The sequence below is a fragment of the Canis aureus genome, chromosome 13 (genome assembly GCF_053574225.1).
Source record: "Canis aureus isolate CA01 chromosome 13, VMU_Caureus_v.1.0, whole genome shotgun sequence".
Lineage (NCBI taxonomy): Eukaryota > Metazoa > Chordata > Mammalia > Carnivora > Canidae > Canis > Canis aureus.
Window position 1 is genome coordinate 31,774,428 of NC_135623.1, and position 24,916 is coordinate 31,799,343.

The window sequence follows — 24,916 nt, forward strand, 5'->3', positions numbered from 1 at the left end:
TGTTTCTGATTTTTAATTTTTTTATTTTCTAGATTCCACATATAAGTGAAATCATAAGGTATTTGTCTTTCTCTTCTGAATTATTTCACTTAGCACAATACCTTCAAGATCCATCCATGTGGCAAATGGCAAGGTCTCATTCTTTTCATGTCTAATAATGTTCCAGTGTGTCTGTGTGTGTGTGTGCGCGCACACGCGTGTGTGTGTGTGTGGTATTCATACCTATATATACATATACACATACCACCTCTTCTTTTGTCCATTCATCTCTTGATGAACATTTGGTTTGCTTCCATATCTTGACTATTATAAATAATACTGCAATAAATATTGGGGTGCATATATCTTTTCAAATGAGTGTTTTAATTTTTGGGGATAGATACTCAGTAGTGGAATTATTGGATCATGTAGTTTTTCTATTTTTAATTTTTAGAGGAACCATTATGCTCTTTTGCACAGTGGCTATATTAGTTTGCAATCCTATCAACAGTGCAGAAGAGTTCCTTTTCTCCCCACATCCTCACCAACACTTGCTACTTATTGTCTTTTTGACTCTAGCCATCCTGATAGGTATACGATGATATCTCATTGTAGTTTTGACATACATTTTCCTGGTAATTAGTAATGTTGAGAATTTTTTCATGTGTCTGTTGGCTATCTGTATGTCTTCTTTGGAGAAGTGTTTATTCACGTTTTCTGCCTGTTTTTTTTTTTTTTAGCCAGAATATTTGTTTTTTGGTCTTGAGTTGTGTAAGTTCTTTGTGCTTAAATGTCCTTTTAATGGCATTTGATAGGTATACGATGATATCTCATTGTAGTTTTGACATACATTTTCCTGGTAATTAGTAATGTTGAGAATTTTTTCATGTGTCTGTTGGCTATCTGTATGTCTTCTTTGGAGAAGTGTTTATTCACGTTTTCTGCCTGTTTTTTTTTTTTTTTAGACAGAATATTTGTTTTTTGGTCTTGAGTTGTGTAAGTTCTTTGTGCTTAAATGTCCTTTTAATGGCTTTCTTTACTTTGAGATTTGTTGTGTAACATTCTGCTTCAAAGAACTAGGATTCATACTGAACAAGAAATCAGTTCACAAAAATAATTCTGTGTCTTCTGTAAGAGTTTCTAATAGGCTTCTTCCTGTATAGAAATCACTAAAGTAATGTACCTTCCATCAGCAATAATGATGAAAGAGGGCAAGAAGAGCCATGGATCCCACAGGATTGGGTTATTTCCTGTTGTTTCAGAGTGAGAGAGAAATTTTTGTAACTATCAGAAAAATGATGGAACCGTATGTTAAATCAGCTATAAAATTACAAGTTATATTTCGTTTTTTTCTACTTTTTCTGCGATAGAACATCATAATTTTTTTCTAAGTGGTAAGTAAAAATAAAGAATGATGGATGTCATTTAGTGAAGAGACATTCACTATTAATGTTTTCCTATGTCCTAGACAATATTTTATTATTTTTATTTGCTTCTCTTTGTAGAATAGAAAACTTCTCTTCCGACCTTAATTGTACCCTTGTTGCTTAGATCAACTCTGCATTTTATTGCTTTTCTATGAACTCTGCATTTCAAGAGGATGTGATATAAGGGGCAAAGATTAGTCAGAAAATAGTGTCTCAAGGACAAATATGAAGTTGCTAATTCAAACCCCGCCTCTGAGTATGGATTACCTATTATGATTCTGTGGACCAAAGCATAGGCTGTAGTTTGTTCATATTGTAGGTAAGTAACTGATGAGAAGCTTAGTTATGTCTGTTGCACTGAGATAAAGACTTTTTTTTCCTCTCCCAAATCTAGTCAGTGTGCAATGGCTGAACATAATAAGGCGTGCCTCATTTCATCTTTTCTAGTGGGAGATCCTGCTTGAGTTGAAGCTGATTTATAATATTTATCAGGTCTGTTGAAATTGTACATGAGAGATCTATTTGCAGGGATGTGGAAGGAACCTCCCAGGAAAGTATCTCATGCTCAAGACAGACAAAATCAAGGTAAACGAGCTTGCTCAGGGGCACAGAGAAAAATCAATGTTGAACATAATATCAGGTGTATTTCTTTCAGTCTCAAATACTAGAAACTCATCTCCAGTTGTTAGTGGAATGACTAATCATTAGATAGTTTTAAGCAGTGGAATGACATAACTGGATTTTTAAAAATCATCACCGTGACTATTGTAGTGGTAATAAATTATTTTGGAGAGGCAGTTCAAAGACGGAGGCAGGAAGGCAAGTTAGGAGTCAAGTCTAGCCAGTGGTATTCTGAAATGGGCTTAAGAACCTGTTAGGAGAGGTTATTTGTATGTTTGCCAAGTTTTGTGATATAAAACCACACACCATGGCCAATGTCAAGATAGCAATGATTTAGCAACCAGGTCACCAAATTCCTAAAAATTTAGTAATTAGCTCTCACATGCTGGTACCAGTTAGCTACAGCACACAACAGAATCTAGCTGAGAGATGAAAAATACTAATTGGAAATGAATTTATGATGTTTGAAACTGAGTCACAGATGATACTATACTCAACATTGATGAGGATGTGGAGAAAGGGGAACCCTCTTGCACTGTTGATGATAATGTAAAGTGGTTAAGCTACTCTAGAAAACAGTATGGAGGTTCTTCAAAAAGATAAAAATAGAACTACCCTATGATCCAGCAATTGCAGTACTAGGTATTTACTAAAAGAATAGAAAAATACTAATTCAAAGGGGTACATGCACTTCAATGTTTATAGTGTCATTATCTAAAAATCATGGAAATGGCCCAAATGTCCATTGATTGATGAATGGATAAAAACAATATGACACACACACACACATACATACACACATATACACACAATGGGATGTTATTCATGTATACATACATACATACACTGGGATATTATTCAGCCATAAAAAAGAATGAAATCTTGCCACTTGCAAAGACATGGATATAGCTAGAGAGTATTATGCTAAGCTAAATAAATCAGAGAAAGATATACCATATGATTTCACCCATATGTGGAATTTAAGAAACAAAATAAATGAGTAAAGAGGAAAAAATAGAGAGACAAACCAAGAAATAGATGTTTAACTATAGAGAACAAACTGATGGTGACGAGAATGGAGGTAGGTGGGGGATGGGTGAAATAGGTGATGGGTATTGAGAGGGCACTTGTCCTGATGAGCACCAGGTGAGGTATGGAAGTCCTGAATCACTATATTGTACACCTGAAACTAATATTGCACTGTATGTTAACTAACTGGAATTTAAATTAAAACTTAAAAAATGATCCAATGCCTTGTCACTGTAATTTTGTGGTAACATTGTACTGTGTCAACCAAGTGGGAATTATATCTTTAGGATTCCTTTCCCAATAATGGCTCTGGGCTTGCTTTGGCCACAAAAGAAATTTGTGTGATACTTGAAAGATGAAAGCAAAGCAGTCATACTTACTCTCTGAAAGTCAATGTACAGATACTCTCGCCGTAGCCTACCCTTGTGGTTGCCAGCTCATCCTTGCTCATCCTCATTGGTTCCAGTTTTTCCTTTTTCACTTCTATTTTTTGATTATCTTTTCTTCTCAAATGTCTGCTTTGATGACTGAAAGCTCAGAGCCAGACAAAGAAGCAACAGCTAGACAAACTGTTTAATCAATTCCCACATTTGCATTAAAATTCCTTTTACTGTATCATTTCTAATGGTTCTGTTTCTCTGATTGATCCTAACTGATACACCTTCATATGAAAACCAAACTTCTCTAGCTATAAACTGTACTTACAGTTAAGCTAGTTAAAAATTATCTTATAAAATGTATTTTAACATAGTTCTGCATCCATCTCTGACCTTGTGATGTAGCACTTTTCTCTTGTCCCTACTCTTGCCACACTGGCCTTAAAACACATAATGACTTTACTACTTTAGGGTTTTGCATTAGCTTTTCCCTCTGCCGGATTTGTCTGACTCCTTTCTTTAGGTTTGCAATGCAAATGTTTTCTTCTAAGAGAAGGTTTGTTTGTTTGTTTGTTTTACCTGACTACCAATTTACATTCTGATTGAAGCCTTTAATTTTTTTGCAAAGCCCTGGTGACTCTATGATTTCTTTCTATTTATTTGTTAGTTATCTTTCTTCTTCCAGCAAAATCTAAATGCCTTAGCAATACAAATCTGACTTGGCCAATAGTAGATGCTCAATAAATATTTGTTCGATGCATGTTAATAACTTCTGCATTGTTTTACATTGTATGGAAAGAAGAGTGAAGATAATTTTTGATGATCATAATTCTTGGGAAAACACAATATTTCTTCATAAAAATGGCTTGATGACTACTTGGAACACAGGAGTAAAGAGAGAATTAAGTGAGGAGAGTTGAATAAAAAGAAAAAAGGAAAATATTGTACACTGAATTTTCTTTTTAAAAAATTTTTTTAAAGATTTTATTTATGTATTCATAAAAGACACACACACACACACACACACACAGAGGCAGAGACACAGGCAGAAGGAGAAGCAGGCTACATGCAGAAGCCCAACGTGGGACTCAACCCCAGGTCTTCAGGATCAAGCCCTAGGCCAAAGGCAGGCACCAAACCGCTGAGCCACCCAGGGATCCCTGTACACTGCATTTTCTAAGACTTTTACCTATATCTTTGTTAAAGATTTTGTTATTAAAATTGATTAGAGATCTTTCTTTCTTTCTTTCTTTCTTTCTTTCTTTCTTTCTTTCCTTCCTTCCTTCCTTCCTTCCTTCCTTTTTTTTTTTTTTTTGCTTACTTGAGAGTGAGCTGCCTTTTGCATCCATGTTAGCTAAGGAGCAAAACAAAATTTAGGGGTATTAGAGCCCAGAAGTAAGAAAGTACCTTAGCTAATAGAAGAGTTTTCTTTAGATCCAAATTTGGATTCACATTTTCTCTACTACTTTTTGATTTTGTGACTTTCAAGTTACTTATATCCTTTACTCCATAGTTTTCCCATCTGGACTTTAGGGCTAATAATAGTACCCATCTCATAGGTTTATTGTGATGATGAAAACATTTAAAACACTTAGAATAGTGCCTGGCACATAATTGTCAATCACTGTATGTGATTTTAATCTGTATTAATATGTATTTCTTTTTCTCCAATCAGAATACATTTCTTAAAGTTAGATATTATGTATTATCTGCATTATCTGTGTAATTCTCCATACTTATATGTTGAAGATTTTGTGGCATAAAAATTCATTTTTCTGGCATGATTAAACAACCTTTCATTTTTTTCCCAAATTTTTAACACTTTATTATTTAGAAAAAAAGATTGATGATGACTGTGTTATAGAATTCAGAAGATATAAAAGGTCTTCCAGCGAAACATCAGATTTCTTCCCATACTGGTTCCCCATGTCTTAATTTCTTTCTTCTGACTGTATAACCACAGTTACCTTCTGGAAATAATCTGTGTCTCATAGGACTATAGAGAATGACTGCAAGACACAGACTGGATGCTTCTCTGATTCAAACAATGACCAATTGACTTTAGAGGTACAACCATATGTTCATGCATTCCCCTGATGACTCTTAAAAGGAGGAATAGCTACATCAAGACATTTGGGGTCTTGCTGTGCTCTAAGCACATGAAGATTTAAAAACCAAAAACATCAACAAAAAACTACTAACATTAAATCCAGCTGCTTTCTATGGGAGCTCTCCATTTAAATGACAGAAGAATTTCTATAAGCTCTCAAAGAAGGAACTAAAAAACCTAAGGCTTATTTATGATCAATAATCATACATTGTCATTCAATTGTTTCTATGCAATACAAATTATTATATGTGAACTAAAAATATTATAAAGAGTAAATTAAAAATACAAGCTAATTATGTGCTTGATCAAATTTTTCTGTGGAAAATTCTATATTATTGTAGGGAAACTTCACACCATCTGAACTGTTCTTTTTATAAGCTTTCATATTTCATGAATGTGCCTTTTATCAAGAAACTATTCACTTGAATATGAATTTTATTTTCCCTATTTTTCCAATAGATGTGTAAATATGTACATAACAGGAATGCACATGAGTGATAATGATACATGCACATACTCCTATCACAAATTTTTGAAAACATTATTTTAATGACGACATCTGACATGCTTCTCTTGATTTTTAATAGCTTGACTTTTGGACTCCAATGCATCTGGATTCATATTGAAGCTCCACAGTTTACTAGCTGTATGATTTTGGACAAGTTATCGAATTGCTGGAGAGCGTAATGGTTCACCTTTGTTGAATGTTTGCTATTTGCCTCCCTATTCCAAGCACTTCACATATATTAAATCAATGATTCTCTTTTGACTAATGAAAAATGTGAGGCATAGACAAGTTAGTAATTGGTTGAAGCTACAGAGATAGAGAATGGTGAAACTAGAATCACACTTCAGACCGTGGGCTTCCATGGCCTGTGCTCTTTTACCAACAGCATTATACTGTCACATGGTATTAAAACTGCACACCTCCATATAAGGATTTTAAATGGTATAATGCACAGAGGAAACATACATTAGATAATACTCAATAGTTTGCTGCTTTTTAAAAAATTTAACTGTAGAAAAATACTCATAACATGAAATTTACCATCTTAACCATTTTTAAATGTACAGTATTGGGTACAATCACATTGTTGTGCAGTAATTACCACCATCCAACTCCAGAACTCTTTTCATCTTGCAAACTTAAACTCTATACCCATTTAACAATAACTCCCCACCCCCCTCTCCCTCCAGCTTCTGGCAACTGCTATTATACTCCCTGTTTCTATGAATTTGATGATTCTAGGTACCTCACATAAGTGGAATCATATACTATTTGGGTTTTTTTTAAATGACAGTCTTATTTCACTTAACATAATGTCCTCAAGGATCATCCAAATTACAACATATATCAGAATTCTCTCCTTTTTTTAAGGCTAATAATATTCCATTTTATATATATACTATATTTTTTAATCCATTCATCCATCAATGGACACTTTGGTCACTTCTTCCTTTTTGATATTGTGAATAATGCTATTATATATATGGGCATAGAAATGTCTCTTCAAGACCTTGGAATTAGTAAATCATGTGGTAATTTTATTTTTAACTTTTTGAGAAACCAGCATACAATTTTCCATAATGGCTGCCAATTTTACAGTCCCACCAGCAACGAACAAGCATTCCAATTCTCTGTATCCTTGCGAACATCATATTTTTTTTAATAGTAGCCATTCTAATGGATATAAAATGCTATCACATTGTCATTTTGATTTGCATTTCCTGAGTGATTAGTGATGTTGAGCATCTTTTCCCATGCGTACTGGCTATTTGCGTATCTTCTTTGGAGAAATAGATGCTCAAGTCCTTTGCCTACTTTTTAATTGGTTTATTTGATTTTTTGACTGTGAAGTTGTAGGAATTGTTTATATATTGTGGAGATTAACCTTTATCATATATGTGACTTGCAAATATTTTACTCCCATTCTATGGTTTATCTTTCATTCTGTTATTTGCATTCTTTTTTGCACAGAAGTTTTAAACTTCAATGTTGTTCACTTTATTTCTTCTTTTGTTTCTTGTGCTTTTGGAGTCATAGCTAAAATTTTTGGAAAATTAATGGTCATGAACTTTTCCCTTTATGTCTTCTTCTAAGAGTTTTATAGTCTTAGTTCTTACATTTAGGTATTTAATTCATTGAGATAATTTTTTGCATATGACTTTCAACTCTATTTTTTATATGTTGACATCCAGTTTTTTCAATATCATTTCTTGAAAAGACCTTCCTTTCTTTATTGAATAGTATTGGTATTTTGCCAAAAATCATTTGACCACATATGTGAGAGTTTATTTCTGGGCTCTCTATTTTGTTCCAATGGTCTGTCTTTATGCCAGTATCACACTGTATTTATGATTGCAGCTTGGCAGTAAGTTTTGAAATCAGGAAGTGTGAGACCTGTACCTTGTTCTTTTTCAAGATTGTTGTGGCTGTTCAAGGTCACTTTAGAATTCCTATTAATTTTAAGATGGAGTTTTCTATTCTGTGAAGTATGCTGCTGAGATTTTGATTGGAATTGTTTAAGTCTACAGATTAGTTTGGGTAGTTTTGATATCCAGACTATTAAGTCTTCCAATCTATGCACATACATATTTTTCCATTTATTTTTATCTTCTTTGAATTATTTCAGCAACATTTTATAGTTTTCAATGTATAAGTCTTTCATATCATTGGTTAATTTTATTTTTATTATATTATTTTTGATGCTATTGTAAATGCATTTTCTTAATCTACTTTTCAGATGGTACACTGTTAATTTTCTGAATTTATTTAATAGTATGCAACTTTTATTATTTTTTATAATAAATATTGCAACAAAAATTTGATGATTTTCCTAATTTTTAAATAATTATTTCTAAATTTTTGTTATGTGGATAATGTTGAAATAAATATCATTGTAAATTTGTCTCTTACTAAGTCTTTAGGACAATTTCCTAGAAGTGAAGTTATCTGAGCCCTTAGTTTGAAGTTTTTTATGACTGTTAGTAACTACTGCCAAATAATCTTTCAGAAAGGTTTGTTAAAAGATAATTTTCAGGAAAATGTAAAATCATGACTTTCACACAGATATTAAGTGGACACATGTTAAACAAATTATTTATAAGAAATGAGGGAACCAGTCAAATGTTATAAACATTCCAAAGAAAAAGTCAAATGGCACAGATTTCTATGGAATAGAGGAATGTCAAGATGAATAGACAACTAGTTTTTCCACAGAGTGAGGTAAGGCAGTTCAGATCATTAGCAGACAGGATAACATTTATATATTTATATGCAACTTACGAAGAGTTGCAAAGTAACATCTATAAGAATGAGAATGGAATATGATAATCCAAAAGAATGTGCTGTAGTGGATATAGTTATTCAATGAAACACACAAGCTTTCTTTTGTAAGTTTTTGCCAATTTACACTTCCAATAGCATTCCATATTAAGTGCTGACTCATCTTCCTCTCCTGGCATAAATATTATCATTTGGAAAATCAAGTAACCTGTTAGAAAAAAAGTATTATATAATTATTAATTTAATTTACAATTATTTGATGATTGCTGTGATTAAAGTGTGAATGAAGATTTTCATAGAGAAGAACCTTAAAATAGAAATTAAATTCTAAAACTGTAGTTGTGTAGCTCTTGTATTTCACTTTCTTTTTTTTTTTTTTTTTTTAAGATTTTATTTATTTATTTGAGAGAAAGAGCACATGAGTAGGGGAGAGGAGTATAAGGAGATGGAGAAGCAGGCTATGTGTTTAGCAGGGAGCCCAATATGGAACTTGATCCCAGGAACCTGGGATAATGACCTGAGCCAAAGGTAGATGCTTAACCAACTGAGCTACCAAGTCGCCCCTTGTTAATCTTTTCTATTATTTTTTTCTGTACTCTATCTAACTTACTTCTGCTTTGATCTTTATTATTTCCTGTCTTCTGTTAACTTTTGTCTCAATTTGTTATTCTTTTTTCTACTTCTTAGAGTGTAGACTGGGTAGTTTATTGTGATCTTTCTTGTTTCTTAACATAGTGTGTATTGCCGTGAACTTCCCTTTTAGAACCTCATAAATTCTGGTATGTGGTATTTCTATTTTCATTTGTTTCAAGAAATATTTTAATTTCCCTTTCAATTTCTTTGGTCCATTGGTTGTTCAGGAGGGTACTATTTAATTTCCACGTATGTGTGAATTTTCTAGTTTTCCTGTTATTAATTTCTAGATTCATGCAATTTTGGTCAAAAAGAAACTTGGTATAATTTCAATTCTCTTGAATTTATTAAGACTTGCTTTGTGGCCTAACATATGGTCTAGCTTAGAAAATGTTCTATACGCACTTGAGAAGAATGTGTATTCTACTATTGTCAGATAGAATGTTCTGTGTATCCCCTTAGGTCCACTCGGTCTATACTGTTATTCATATCTGCTATTTCCTTATTGATTCTCTGTCTGAATGATCTAACCATTGTTGACAATGGGGTATTAAAATCCCCAACTATTATTGTATTAGTTTATTTCTCCTTTTAGTTATGTCAGTTTTTGTTTCATATATTTAGGTATTCCAATATTGGCATATAAATATTAATACATTCTTGATTCTTGATACATTGACCCTTTTATCTTTTTATAATCCCCCTATTTATGTCTTTTTACCATTTTTAGTTTAATGTGTATTTTGTCTAATGTAAGCATAGCTACCCCCTGAGTTTTGTGTGTTTGGGGTTTTTTTTTTTTTTTTGGTTACTATTTGTTTTTGTCTGATTACTACAGGTTTTACCTTTGTGGTTATCATGAAGCTTACATAAAATATCTTTAACTTCTAACACCTTATTTTAAACTGATAACAACTTAACTTCAATCCATAAACTTTATACTTTATTTGTCTTTCCCTCACATTTTAGGTAATTACTGTTACAATCGATATGCTTCCACACTGTATAACCAGTAACAGATTATTGTGGTTATGGTTACTTTTACTACGTTCTTTTTTTTTTTTAACTTTGAAACTAGAGTTGTAAGTGAATTATACACCACTATTACCATATTACATATATACAGGTGAGATTTATGTTATCTTTTAATGTAATTATGATGTTTATTAGTGTTCTTTTACTTTCATGCAAACTACTTTCTTTAGCATTTCTTGTAAGGCAGGTCTGTTGGTCATGAACTCAGCTTTCATTTGTTTGGGAAAGTCTTATCTTTCTTCTGTTTCAGAATGACAGCTTTACCAAGGATGGAATTCTTGGTTGACAGTTATTTTCCTTCAACATTTTAAATATGTCATTATATTTTCTCCTGGCTGGAAAGCTTCTGTTGAGAAATTTGTCAATAATCTTTGGGTGGGATGGGCAACACAAAAAATTCCCTGCTGGAGAGGTGAGGAGGTTGGTTGTTTCCCAGGGTTACCTTTTCCCCACTGTAGCTGGAGGAACCCGAGGCTCAGAGGAGACCTCACCACATGGTGCTGCACTGGCCCAAGTGAAGAGCATGCAGTCAACAGGTGTGTGTTCTTTTTACTTTTCTAATGCAGTCTTTCTTAGTCTCTGTAGTACAGAAGGTTCTAGGTTTTTCCACACCCTAGGATTCTTTCTGTGGTATCATGTCCTTAAGTAGTTGTTAGTTGTTCCTCTTATGAGTGGTTGTGAAGTCAGGAACAACCTATATTGCCATCTTGGTCATGTCCACAGCCATTTCTTAAAAATGGGTTTACAAAGCTTTTCTTTCACTAGCATTTAATATTCTTTGCCTTACTCTGCACTGAGCACACTTTGTAGAATAAAATTGAATCTGAAAGAGAAATGGATCATAATTATCAGGAGAGAATACAAGAAGAATCAAAGTAGTATTGTACTGCTTTTTAAAAACTGTTTGAAAATGGTTGATATTTGTAATTTCTAATATTTAACTTTATCTTCAAAAACTTGTCAGACATATAACTATGAACAAGTGTTTATTACTGTTCAAGATAATTCTCTTCTAAATTCATTTCTCTTATTACCTTTCTTTTAGAAAGTGAGATATGGGGTGCCTGGGTGGCTAAGTCAGGTCATGATCCCAGAGTCCTGGGATCAATACCCACATTGGGCTCCCTACTCAAAAGGGAGCCTGCTTTTTCCTCTGTTGTTCCCCTTGCTCATGCTCTCTCTCTCTCATATACACACACATGCTTGCTCTCAAATAAATAAATAGGATCTTTAGAAAAAAAAAAGATTAACTAAAAGTTGGTTCTTTGAAAGATAAACCAGTAAACTTTAACTAGACTAACCAAGGAAAAATGAGAAAAGATAAAAATTAACAATTACAAATGAAATAGAGACATTACAGTCAATACCACAGAAATTCAAAGGATTCTAAGAGGTTACTATGAACAACTAGATGCCAACAAAATGGTCAATCTAAAGAAATGGAATAATTCTTTTTCCTTTTTTTTCTTTTTTAAGAATGAGAATTCTTAAATACTTCCAACTTACCAAGACTGATTGGAAGAAATAGAAAATCTGAATAAACCAATTACTAGTAAGGAGATTCAGTCAATAATCAAAAATATCCCAACAAAGAAAAGCCCAGGACCAGTGAGCTTCATGGGTGACTCTTATCAAAACCTTCAAGAATTAATACGAGTCCTTCTCAAACTGTTCCAAAAAACCCAAAGAGTATGGAAGATTTCCAAATTCATTTTATGAGGTCCTGATACCAAAACCAGAAAAGGACACCATAAACAAAAGCTATAGGACATTGGATCTGATGCATGTAGATAGAAAAATTCTTGAACATTGCTAGCACACTGAGTTCAGCAACACAATAAAAGAATCATGCATGATGATCAAGTGGGGTTTATCCCTGGCATCCAAGGAAGGTTCAACATATGTAAGTCAATCAATGTGAAACAGAATGAAAGAAAGGAACCATATGATCATCTTAATAAATGCAGAAAAGGCACTTGACAAAATTCAGCATCCTTTAATGATATAAACTCTTAAAATAATAAGTATAGAAGGAAAACATTTCAACATAGCAAAGGTCACATATGACAAGCCCACAGCTAACATCATACTTGATGGTGAAAGTTTGAACGCTTGTCATCCAAGATCAGGAATCAGATAAGGGTGCCCATTCTTGCACTCCTATTCAATATAGTACTAGAAGTCCTAGTTAGAGCAATCAGGCAAGAAAAAGAAGTAAAACTAATCAGAATTGGAAAGAAAGAAAGAAGTAAAATTATCTCCATTTGCAGATGACATAATTTTCTATATAAAAACTTCTAAAGATTCAACCAAAAACATTGTTAGACTTAATAAAGTTGTAGGATACAAAATTAACATATAAAAATCAGTAGCATTTCTATACACTAACAATTTTTTTTCCAAAAAAAAAAAAAATAGAAATTGATCCATTTCTAATAGCATCTAAAACAACAAAATATTTAAAATACATTTAAGGAGGTCTGAAAAGCATAAGGCATTGATGAAAGGAATAAAAAAACCATAAGTAAGGCGTATCTTGTTCAAAACTCAGAAGAATTGATATTGCTAAAACGTCAATACTACCAAAAGCCATCTATAGACTCAGAGCAATCCCTATCATGATTTCAATGGCAGTACTTATAGAAAAAGGAAAAAAACATTCCTAAAATTTATCTGGAACCACAAAAGGTCCTGAATAGCCAAATAAATCCTGAGGGGAAAAAAAAAAACCAACAAAGTGGGGGGCATCACACTTTAAAGTTATACTGTAAAGCTATAAACATCAAATTAATAAGGTTCTGGCTTAAAAACAAATAGATCAATAAACCAGAATCAAGCACCTAGAAATAAACCCAACCGTATATGGTCAACTAATATTTTGCAAGGAAGCCAAAAATAATCAATGGAGGAAAAATAGTCTTGCAGTAAACGGTGATGGCATAGATATTCACATATAAAAAAAATGAAATTGGAACCATACAACTTGCAAAAATTAACTCAAAGTGGATTAAAGACTTAAGTGTCAGATCTGAAACCATCAAGTTCCTAGAAGAAAACATAGGTAAACTCCCTATGTATGGATCTTGGTAATGATTTTATCAGTATGACACCTAAAGCATAAGCAACAAAGTAAAAAATGAACAAGTGAGACTATATCAAACTAAAGGAGCTTCTGCCTAGCTAAGGAAATCACCAAGAAAGTGAAAATAGAGCCTATGGAATGGGAAAATACAGCTTATGGGATGGGAAAAAATATATATCTGGTAAGGAGTTAGTACCCAAAATATATAAGGAACTCATACAAATCAATGGCTTAAAAAAAGCAATGTGATTTTCAAAGGGCCAAAGACCTGAATAGACCTTTCTCCGAAGAAAATAAATGTGAAAGGCCGACAGGTACATGAAAAGTACTCAACATCACTAATCATCAGGGAAGTGCAAATTAAACCACAATGAAATATCACTTCAAGGTTGTTAGAATGGCCCTCATCAAAACAACAAAAGATAACAAATGCTAGCATGGATGTAGAGCAAAGAGAATTCTTGTGCATTGTTGGTGGGATTATAAACTGAGTCAGCCATTATGGAAAATAGTATGGTGGACCCAGAAATAATTTTAAAAAGAAATACTATATGACCTGGCAATTCTACCTCTGGAATATACTCAAGGAAATGAAAACACTAACTCGAAAAGATATCTGCGTGGCCATGTTCATGGTAGCATTATGTAGCCGGGAAATGGAAATAAGCTAATGTTCGCTGATGGATGAATGGATAAAGAAGTTGTGGTATGCATGTGTATATGTGTGTGTGTGAGCGTGTACGTGTGTGTATAGTACTATAGTACCATACTATACTACTATAGCATATACTACACTATAGTGTGTGTGTGTGTGTATATCTATATTGTATATATATAATGGAATATTATTCAGCCATAGAAAACAAAAGAAAATCCTACCACTTGTGACAAGGATGGACCTTGAAGGCATATGGTAACTGAAATAAATCAGAAAAAAGAAAGAAAAATACAATCTAATCTCATGTATATGTGTAACCCGAGAAAACAAAAACCAAAGCAACCCAAAACAAAAAACCCAACTCATGGAAAAAGAGATCAGATTTGTGATTACCAGAGATGAAGGCTGGAGGGGAGAGCAGAGGAGGGTAGTCAAAAGGCACAAACTTCAGTTAGAAGATAAAGAAGGACTGGGAATAATGGACAACATGATGACTATGGCTAACTCTGCTATCTGACATATAGGAAAGTTGTTGAGAGAATTAGTCCCGTGAGTTCTCATTACAAGGAGAATTTTTTCGTTTTCTTTCTTTTTACTCTATCTGTATGAAAAGATGGCTGTTGGCTGACCCTATTGTGTTAATCATTTCACAGTATATCAAAACCAAACCATCATGCTCTATATATTAAACTTATACATCCACAGTGATGTATGTTAATTATTTCTCAGTAAAGCTGGAAAAAAAGAGAAAGATGCCTGTAACACAAACCACTTTTATTACTGTGTATTCCTGTGTATGTTCTAAAAAGGAGAGTTTCTTTTCCTGGAATTTTAATCTTTCCACTGCTATTTTTAAGTTGTATGACCTTTGGTTAAGTCATTGGACCGTTATCTTGATTAGTATAAATGGTTGCTATATCTCCATGAAGGATTGCTTCAGAATCAAATTAATCAATATATTTGAAAGCACATACAAAAATGGTACTTTAAAGAGATATGAGAAAGATTTTAATATAATATTTTTGGACTTCTTATTAACCTCTTCTCCTTTCTACTCACAATAGACTCTCTGGCCTGCCTTCCTCTCCCTCGCTCCATTCAAGCAATAATGAGGAAATGATGATTTTTCTCTTCATGGCCTGCAGCTAGGGACAGTACAAAGTCAACAAAGAATTAAGTTTTTGACTTTTGATTCTTTAAAAAGATTGATTAAGAAGATTAAGAAAGCTCCAGGAAAGGCCTGCACTGAGAGCCATGGTGTTCATTTGTATGGGAATGCCCCATCTACTGGGAAAAGATATGCTTGTTAGCCCCTGCTTTGACTTCTAAAACTTTTGCTTTAAACTTTCAGCACCAAATCCTAGATAACCTAGGACTTAGAATATACTCCATAAACTATAGAATGGGGAAACTTATGAGGCTATAAAAGTCTCATTTTCCCATTAAAAAATAATAAAAGAATCAGAGGAAAATTAAAGGGGAGAGCTTATTGAGATGACCAGAATCTAGCACGCCAGAGAGCAGCATCCTAGATACCAATTCCATGTCCATTGTTACTCCTAGGAGGAGTCTAGAAATGAGAAGGAGGGCTGGATGCCTGGAAGGGACCTCACGACATGCTTGTTTCTGACAGCTGGAGCTTAAGGGCTATGGCAAACATAAATATGTTTCACTGGGGCAAATAACTTAGTCCAACACATAGAGGAACAAAGAGCAACTCAGCAGAAACCAGAAATGGCAATATACTCTCCTGGGCTAAATGTAGAAATAGTGAGTGTACAAATGGACAATGGCCAGACCATACATAAAAAAAGAGCTCTGACCCGTAATCTCTGCAGCAACTAGTCAAGGAAACCAAACCCAACCTTTGTAGCAATTAGCCCCCAAAGGTTAAGATTTGGTTTGATAACTGCCAGCTTCTTTAGCTTTTGTACCCTCCTCTGCTTGTAACTTAGGAATAAGGCAAGTATGCTTCCCTGAGCAATTATCGGATACCCCACTTCTAGTCTGCCCACCTGTGTCCCCTCTATGCCAACACCTTCCAATCATAGCCTACCTGAAGTCTCTCTTTTTTCCCCTATAGAGCTTTCCAATCCCCTGCCTGCATTTGAGTCTCTGCCAAATTTAAGTGATGATAGCTGGCTCCTTTGCTATAGAAAGCCCTGCATAAATAGCCTTTGCTTGCTCTTATTTGAGTGATCTTTATTGATTTTCACAATGTACATTCCCCTACTCATGCATAAGACTATACATAGGCTTATTCCCAATCTAGATGCCACACAGGGAAGAGGCAAGAAGAAGTAGCAGTGGGAAAACCCTAATTTGGCCAAGACTTAGCGTACAAAAACTGAATTTTAAGCCAAAGGAGACTGAGTTTTTTTGCATTTGTAAGATTAAATTTTCTAAAACTATGAAGGAATGGGAGATTATGAACTACATTTAGATAAAAGGGATAGATTTTATATATTTTTTGGAATGTACCAATGGTATAAAATGTAATATACTAGAGAGAATCTTAATTATATTGGACACTATTGCCTGAGTTATTTATCTATACTAAACAATGAAGATGTAGCATTTATGGCTTATTTTATTATTTACTGACCAAAAAAATTTTTTTTTTTAGATTTTACTATCTTCTGTATACCATAGACACAAAGAATAACAAAGAATGACATAGCTATCACGTGGTCTAGCAGCCCTAGTACGGACACTAACACACATGTGACATTGGAGTGAACGTAATGATATACACTTACAGTATTATTTATGTCAGGGTTTGCTTACTCCAGACATCATAGCTATTAGAAGATATGGGGAGACCCCTCTGTCTGAAGAGACTATTACAGCTCTGCTCTCAAATTTCTGAGCAGCTCCAATATTTAAAACTTTTAGGAAACTAATACTTTTCTCATGAAGCTGTCTTAATAGGTGCTAGTGCAATAGGATATCTGAATTTTTTTAGTACAAATATCTTATGAAAATAACTCAGCACTTAAGTTGTCCAACAATTTGGCTCACAGTCTTTTTGACAGTGAAATTAAGATAAAAAGCAATTTAAGGAGTTATATTATTTCCTGAACCTACTGTATTTAATCAAAGGTAGCAGTCTAAAATAATTAGGAAACAAATATGTAATTTACAAAGCAGCTAAAGCAGATGTTTTTTAACATGCAATTTATTTCCTATAGAGCAATGAGAAATTTAAATGTAAGATTTGAAGATTATACTACTTTTCACCCTAACTCAAGCTTGTTTCACCAGGTACTGTGGATTGCCTTTGTGGATCTTAAAACATTTTTATATTCTCTTTGACTAGCTCAATGTTTTCCCCATGATGTTATTCTTTAGAATGGAAAAATTATGAAGAGATGGGAAGTGTCAGATTTCAATATAAGTATCACATCCTATAGAGATTGAGAAATAATGTTTAATATAAAATTTTGCATGTTTAAATGCTTTGCCTATTTTTGAGCACCTAATATATGCCAGGCACTGTGCCAAGTCCTGAGGGAATACAAACATGAATGACCTAGGACAGCCCGGGTGGCTCAGTGGTTTAGCATCACCTGCAGCGGGACCCAGGATCAAGTCCCACATTGGGCTCCCTGCATGGAGCCTGCTCCTCCCTCTGCCTGTGTCTCTGCCTCTCTTTATCTCTGTGTCTCTCATGAATAAATAAATAAAATATTAAAAAAACAACCATGAATGACCTAGCCCCTGTTCTCAAGGAACTTTTAGATATATAGGAGATAAAACAAACAGCAGATGTTCTATTTACATCTTCTTTAATTTCTTTTACAGTTTTGTACATATTTCATCAGATATTCTTAGGTATTTGATGACTTTTGATGCTATGGTAAAAACTATCATTTAAAATTTCATTTTCTATTTGTTTATTGTTTGTATATAGAAATAAAATTGTTTGTATATTGACCTTGTATGCAAAGACCTTGTTAAACTGATTAATTGTGTAGACTCTTGAAATACAAATAAGCAAATAAATAAACAAAAGACTTTTCCCCCATCCCAATAAGTGTAGAATATAAGAATCAGAAATACAGATTTCTGTAGAGCCTTTTGAATCATGTTATCTGTGAACAATGATATTTTATTTATTCCTCTTTGGTCTTATGCCTTTTATTTATTTTTATTGTCCTATCACACTGGTTAGGAATTTTAATGTCAAATGGAATTGGTAGTGGTTGGCATTCTTACTAGTTCCCAGTTTCAAGGGCAAATTGGCAATATTTTACCATTAAGCATATGTTTCCTGTGGTCATTTTCTTTCTTTTTGTAGGCATTATTTATCAGATTAAGAACAACTTATTCCTTTCCTAATATTTAGAATCCAAATATTTTAGGCAGAAAGGACTATAATAATGTGTGTATAAAATACTGTGCTTAAGTAATACTGTGTTTACAACGTTGTTGAAAGTACCAGAGGAGCTGGTTCCAGTGAGCTAACACTGGAGGTATCAATTTCAAGAACACATTACAGTGTCTTTAATAAAGGGGTCAGGAAGCTGATGCTGCACCATCATGAACTACCTCTTAATACTCATGTCTCTACTACCTTACTTTCCAGGAGGACCCATAGCAAGATGTTGGTTTATGCCTCACTTCTGCCTTCTAAATGTGCCCTGAATACTTCTAATTGGCAGAAGCAAATTTACATGTAGATCCTGGGCTGTATGTAGAGGTAGAAATGCCAGATTCTGTGGGATAGAAGACATGTGGAGGAAGGAGGAAAGTGTGCTAGTTAAACACCATTGACCAGTGGACGGTATCTAGCAAAGTCTATTCCTTTGACTTCTCAAAATTCATCTATATATACCCTTTATCTATTCTAAATCTTTCAAACAGCAAAGCAATAATCAGATGCTCTTGATTAACATAACTTCCCCTGGTACAAAGGAAGATACATTTATTCTTTTTTTTGTAGAGTATATCAGTCATTGAATTTATCTCCAGGTGAGTAATGTTCATTATCTTTGACATTTATTTATTGTCTTGATATTTTTAATAAAAAAGTAAATTATAAACTCTCATCAACATAGCTAATATAACATATATGTATATGGAAGGACATATGAATTAAAATGTTTTTAGGTATTTCTGACCAAATTTTTATAACTGGTCATGAGGCCATAGTTGGGTTCTATGACTTCCTTCTCCATGACTCACTCCATGTACTGTTTACCATTAGCTAATACCTTAAACAGTTTGTTTCTTTTCCTGATGTGGGGATACATGTCTGCATTCCTTGGGGATTTGAACAGTTTTAGATTTGTACTGGATTATTGCAGTCTCCTGTTAACATTTAATATCTGCCTTGGGAAATTTTGGAGACATCAGATATAAACTGCCCTCCTTTCACTCCTCATTTTGTGGCGGTAATGTCTTTCTTTATGATGTTCAGAATCAAACCCCAAGACACTGCAATCATCTCCTTTTTTTGGTTGATGGTTTGTTGCCACGTAGATCCGCAAATGACCAGGTGGCAGTCTCAAATTCCAGTTCAGTGGAATAATTGCTGTGTCCCCAGGATAAAGTAGGATTTTTAAAACTTAATTCTACCTCTTAATTCCAAGTTACATGTATCCTTGCTATGTCAATAACTTCAGTCAGAGCAAATTTAGCATTTAGGAAAGAGCCCAGCCAAAAAGGTGTTATCTGCTAGTTGCTATAACTATTTCAGCGACAAGACCTTGAAGTCCAGCTGCTTTGGCGTGTTGAGGTACATGCTAACACCATGAGTCTTTAGGACGTGAAATTATACTGGTGCTGTTTAATAAATCTCATAGCTAGATGCAATATTCTATAGGGTACTGCAAAGATAAATAAGACATGAATAGAGTCCTCAGTTGTTGATAGTGACAAAAGGATGGCTGGCTGACTAGGAAAAACTATAACTAGAATATTTTTATCTCAACGAGGACAAATTGCTACAATCTTGGGAGTTTTTTCCCCCCACATTTGGAATATGTCAGCTTTGCCATGATTTCTAGGGTACTCTTTGATCATTAGATCCAATGAGCATGATGTTATCAATGTAGCTAGTAAGATGATAATGGTCACTGAGAACTGAAATATGATGAAGTTCAAGAAAAGTAAACTGATTCTTATATTCTACATTTATTGGGATGGGGGAAAAGTCTTTTGTTTATTTATTTGCTTATTTGTTTTGCTTTTTTTCTGGTGTGGAGCTACATACCAGGCTCCAGAGACTGTTTTGAGTAGAGACTATACCTAGAATAGCAGCAGCTGAAATTCAAATCACTGAATGTTTAATCAAGTTTGTGAAAATTGACTGTGATTCTCAAAGATCCGTCCTCTGTGAGGGCAAACAAGTGAGTTAAATAGGGATATGCTAGAAATCATCTGCATCTTTGAAAACATTAATGGGGATACTATATTTGATTCCACTGAGGATTCCGTAATTTAAAAATGGGTATGTTTTGGATAAAGGAGCACTTCTGTAGACTTACAAGGACTCCTCCAATTTTCCAATCACAAGAGCTCTCATTCTATGGTTCAGAGTCAGTATGGTAAATCTTCCAATTGCTGAGCAAGTCCACTCTAACCATATACACAGATATTGGGGGAAGATTATAGGGTGGTTTTTCAGAATCTGTTACAAACCTATCGTGAAGATGAAAAACCTGGTATTTTGATAAGTTTTGTAATGTATGCAAGGGACAGGAAAATCTTTCCACATTTGGGGATAATTTAGTCAAGCAAAAATCTAAGTTATTTTTTCTCAAGGCTTTACTAGCTAAATACTTGACCTGTTTATACCTTAAATGATCTAATCCATATGCTGGAATCGAATACTTAAAATCAGTAAAATGATTTGTAAGAACTGTTTGAAGTCCTAAAGCTCTCCGAATTCTTTTTAATCAGCTAAGTTTTTCTTCCCCTTAGATGCTGAAGAGTATATTTTTGTCAGAATTAAATCAACATAACACATTCCCAGTCACTTGGCTTAGGAAATAAGACCCTGCCGTGATTCCGAGTAGCCTCGTATAAATTATTTTATTTTCCTTGCCTGCTTACCAGAATAGGCATTTCTTTTTTAAACTGCTCAATGAAACTAGTGGTAAAAACCCTTCTCTGATCAACCTAGAATGAGAGAGCATTCAACATGTTAAGGAATTTAGAGATTGTTGATGGTAATAGACTTCCATTAAAGATAACAAATGTAAGGTCTAAGGAAAGTAAATGAGATTCCAGGTCATGCAGCTAGTTGGTGAAAAAGTTAAAACTAGAACCTAAATCTCTTTACCATGCCTATTTGTGGAAAATAATCCCCTGGCTATAAAAATATCCTATTTCTCTCTATAATCCTTTTTTTGAAAAGATTGAAAAAATCTAATCTAGTTTTCTAATTGAAAACTAGAGATTTTTTTTTTCAAGATTTTATTTATTCATGACAGACAGAGAGAGACAGAGAGAGAAAGAAAGAGAGAAAGAAAGAGACAGGCAGAGGAAGAAGCAGGTTCCATGCAGGGAGGCCAAAGTGGGACTCAATCCCAGGTCTCCAGGATCACACCCCAGGCTGAAGGTGGAGCTAAATCTCTGGGCCACTGGGGCTGCCTAAAAACTAGAGATTTTAACACAGAAGTTTTCTTATTCTTATCTGAGTGTTTTAAAATAAGTGCCATTTTGATGTTTAATAGGCAGTCTTACTTTTTTTGCATTAAAGTCAAGTATTCACAAATTTTAAAGGACAAATCTAGTTTTGATAGGATCCTCCTTTCAAACACTTAATCTTTGCATTGTCTACATTATGACAGCAATAGTGGGGATATATTTACCATGCCTGATGAAATCCTTGATTCTTATTATCAGCTTTGGTTTTTATCTAATATAACCTGAGGGAAAAGAAAAGTCATTATGAGTCTCCTGGGTTTTGGCAAAGCTCGACCTTTTCTGAGAGGCACTGCTGTGAAAAGGAAAGGCGTGCTAAGAGGGGGTGATTGTTTCTAACTCCCTTGATGTTTGTAAAACATGAACTTAAATGCAAGGATTTATTCGGGAAAACAAATGGTTCTAACCAGATTTGTAAGTTTAGACAAAAAAAGTCAACTGAAGAAATGAGCTTAACTTCCAATGGAGAATGGAGGGACCATTCTCATAAAACTTTTCTTATAGTAACTCCATATTGAGTTTCTACTCATAATGGGTTCTTTCTGATAATATCTTTGTAAATGAGCAAATTAAACTCGGGAGGCACACAGTGATTTTCACTTGGTCCAATATTTTTAACAAGCATGCCCTCTGGTAGAGAAATGAACGTTTTAAGAGATACAGTTTCTGATTTTATTGGGAGTCAGACTTGGATGATCCAGAGAAAATATTACTCCAAAGATCCTCTTTCAAAACTGTCTTTTCTGAACTAGTAAGAGAAGATGACTAGGCCAAATGTTATTTTGATAGTATTAGTATTAGGAACAAGAGGAGGACATGGGTAGGCATATTTTTCACTTATCTATGGAACTGAATTCAGGCTGAAAAGAGTGCTTGTGGCACTGAGGTATCCTATTGGGGATATGTACCTACCCAAGTACACAACTACATTCTTAAGTCCGGCATAATTTTCTAAAGTGAGACTGAGTTTAAGAACTTTGCTTATAGTTGCAATAGTGTGATCCAAATATTATCTAAGGTATTTGTTGCAATGCAGATTCCTAAGCTACAATGACAGAACTGTCTTATCTGAATTTGTGAAGTTCAGACTGTGGAATCTGCATGTTTATTTAGAAAGGAATACTGGATTTTTGCTTGTTTGTTGAGAGAATGAGAGCAAGCATGGGATCAGGGGAGGCAGAGGGAAATGGACAGAGAGAAGCCTAAGCAGATTCCACACTTAGGATTCTCTCTCTCCACAGATGTCCATCACCAGATGAATGGATAAAGAATATGGGAGATTTTGGAATGGAATATTACTAAGTCATCAAAGGATGAAATCTTACTATTTACATCGACGTGGATAGAACTGGAAGGTATTATGCTAAGTGCAATAAGTCAAACAGAAAGACAACTATCATATGGTTTCACTCATATATGGAATATAAGAAATAGCACAGAGGATCATAGGGGAAGGGAGGGAAAACTGAATGGGAAGAAATCAGAGAGGGAGACAAACCATGAGAGACTCTTAACTATAGAAAACAAACTGAGAGTTTCTGCGGGGGGAAGTGGGTAGGGGGTTGAGGTAATTGGATGATGGGAACTAAGAAGGGCATGTGATGTGATGAGCACTGGGCATTATAAGCAATGATGAATACTTGAAATCTACATCTGGAACTAATAATGTACTATATGCTGGTTAATTGAATTGAAATTTAAAAAATTTTTCTCTCTCCCTCTTTCTCTCAAAAAACGAAAAAAAAAAAAAAGACTGTTTAGAAGCAATTCATTTTTTTAATAGCCCTTTATCTTTTTTCTTTTAAATGAGGTAGACCAACTTCACAAACTTAAAACTTGAATCTAAAGTTAGTATAGTTCTGTGAATGAACATCCACTGAAGAGAAATAACCTACATTTGAGAGAGTAAACATTGTATTTGAATTTTGGCAAATTAATGCAAATTCCTAATACTCTCCAGCTTAACTACAGATAGTTCAGATTTTTTTTTTCTTTTTTTTTTTTTTCAGACTTTTTTTGAGATTAAACTTTGCTTCTATTTATAGATTCTGAGGAGTTTCTTGAACCAAAAAATTCAGTAAAAAGGAGGAGGGGCAAGTGGGGAGGAACAAAGGTGTATCCTCTGTGGTTCGGGTATAAAATAAATGTTAATAAGAAGGTATTTGTCTCAGGACTGGCAGGTGACAATTCATACTGTAGTAAATCTTGCAATTTGTGGTTGTTCATTTTTTGTAATAGATCTGATAGCAAAAGCAGTCTTTTAATTATCATCATTGATTGATTGTGAGGCAAAAAGAAATGGCACTACTTGGCCATTATCCATTGTTTCCCAAACTGGTTTATCCTACAATGAGGGTATATGTTAAAAATATAGATTTCTAGTAGCTTCCTTCCAAGTTCTGATTTGCTTGATCCATAATGGGACTCTTGGGAATCTGTCTTTATTTTAGTTATTTATTTTTTAAAGTTATGCCATTTTTATGATCAGGTAACTTTGGAAACACTATTCTAGTTTATTTCATTCTTTGTCAAAATTTTCCTTTAAAAAAACCCTGCAGTATAATACCTCAGCCTTAACTAATTCTTATAGTTCTCTTTTTAACCTTCTACATCTTTAACTTATTGAGTGAGTTTGATGTGAATGAAAATCAAGATGGTTGGTTCTGTTCCTGCTTCTGCCACCTAATATGAATTAAAGCAAATCATATAATTGGCTTCAATTTCTTTCACTTTATTCCTCAAATGTTTCTTTATTGTCTCTTGTGTGCTGTATATTCATCAAAGGAAGGAATCATGGCAGATGATCTCTTAGGTCATTTTAAGCTTGAAAATTTTGTTTACAGAACACGCTTTTTTCTATCCTTAGAGTCAACTCTTAAAGATAAAATGGACATCACCTTTTCTGTTAAGTTGGCGGGGTGTGCCATAAAATACTCTGGGCTTTTGACCTGTAATTTATTTCAATGATTCTTATGTCCAAATAATCCTGAATCCTGAAGTCCAAATATCTTTTGGACTGTAAATTA

General features: G+C 34.0%; 1 long non-coding RNA gene across 8 annotated transcripts in view; it reads left to right on the forward strand.

Annotated features, from left to right (window-relative positions):
• Positions 1–24,916, forward strand: part of LOC144282255 (uncharacterized) — a 204,983-nt gene that overhangs the window by 144,232 nt on the left and 35,835 nt on the right. The window contains exon 10 of one of the 8 annotated variants that reach the window (XR_013350609.1): positions 23,132–23,245. The exons of the other annotated variants lie outside the window; for them this stretch is intronic. This is a non-coding gene — a long non-coding RNA (uncharacterized LOC144282255). The remainder of the gene's footprint in view (positions 1–23,131; positions 23,246–24,916) is intronic. 8 annotated transcript variants of the gene reach the window in all.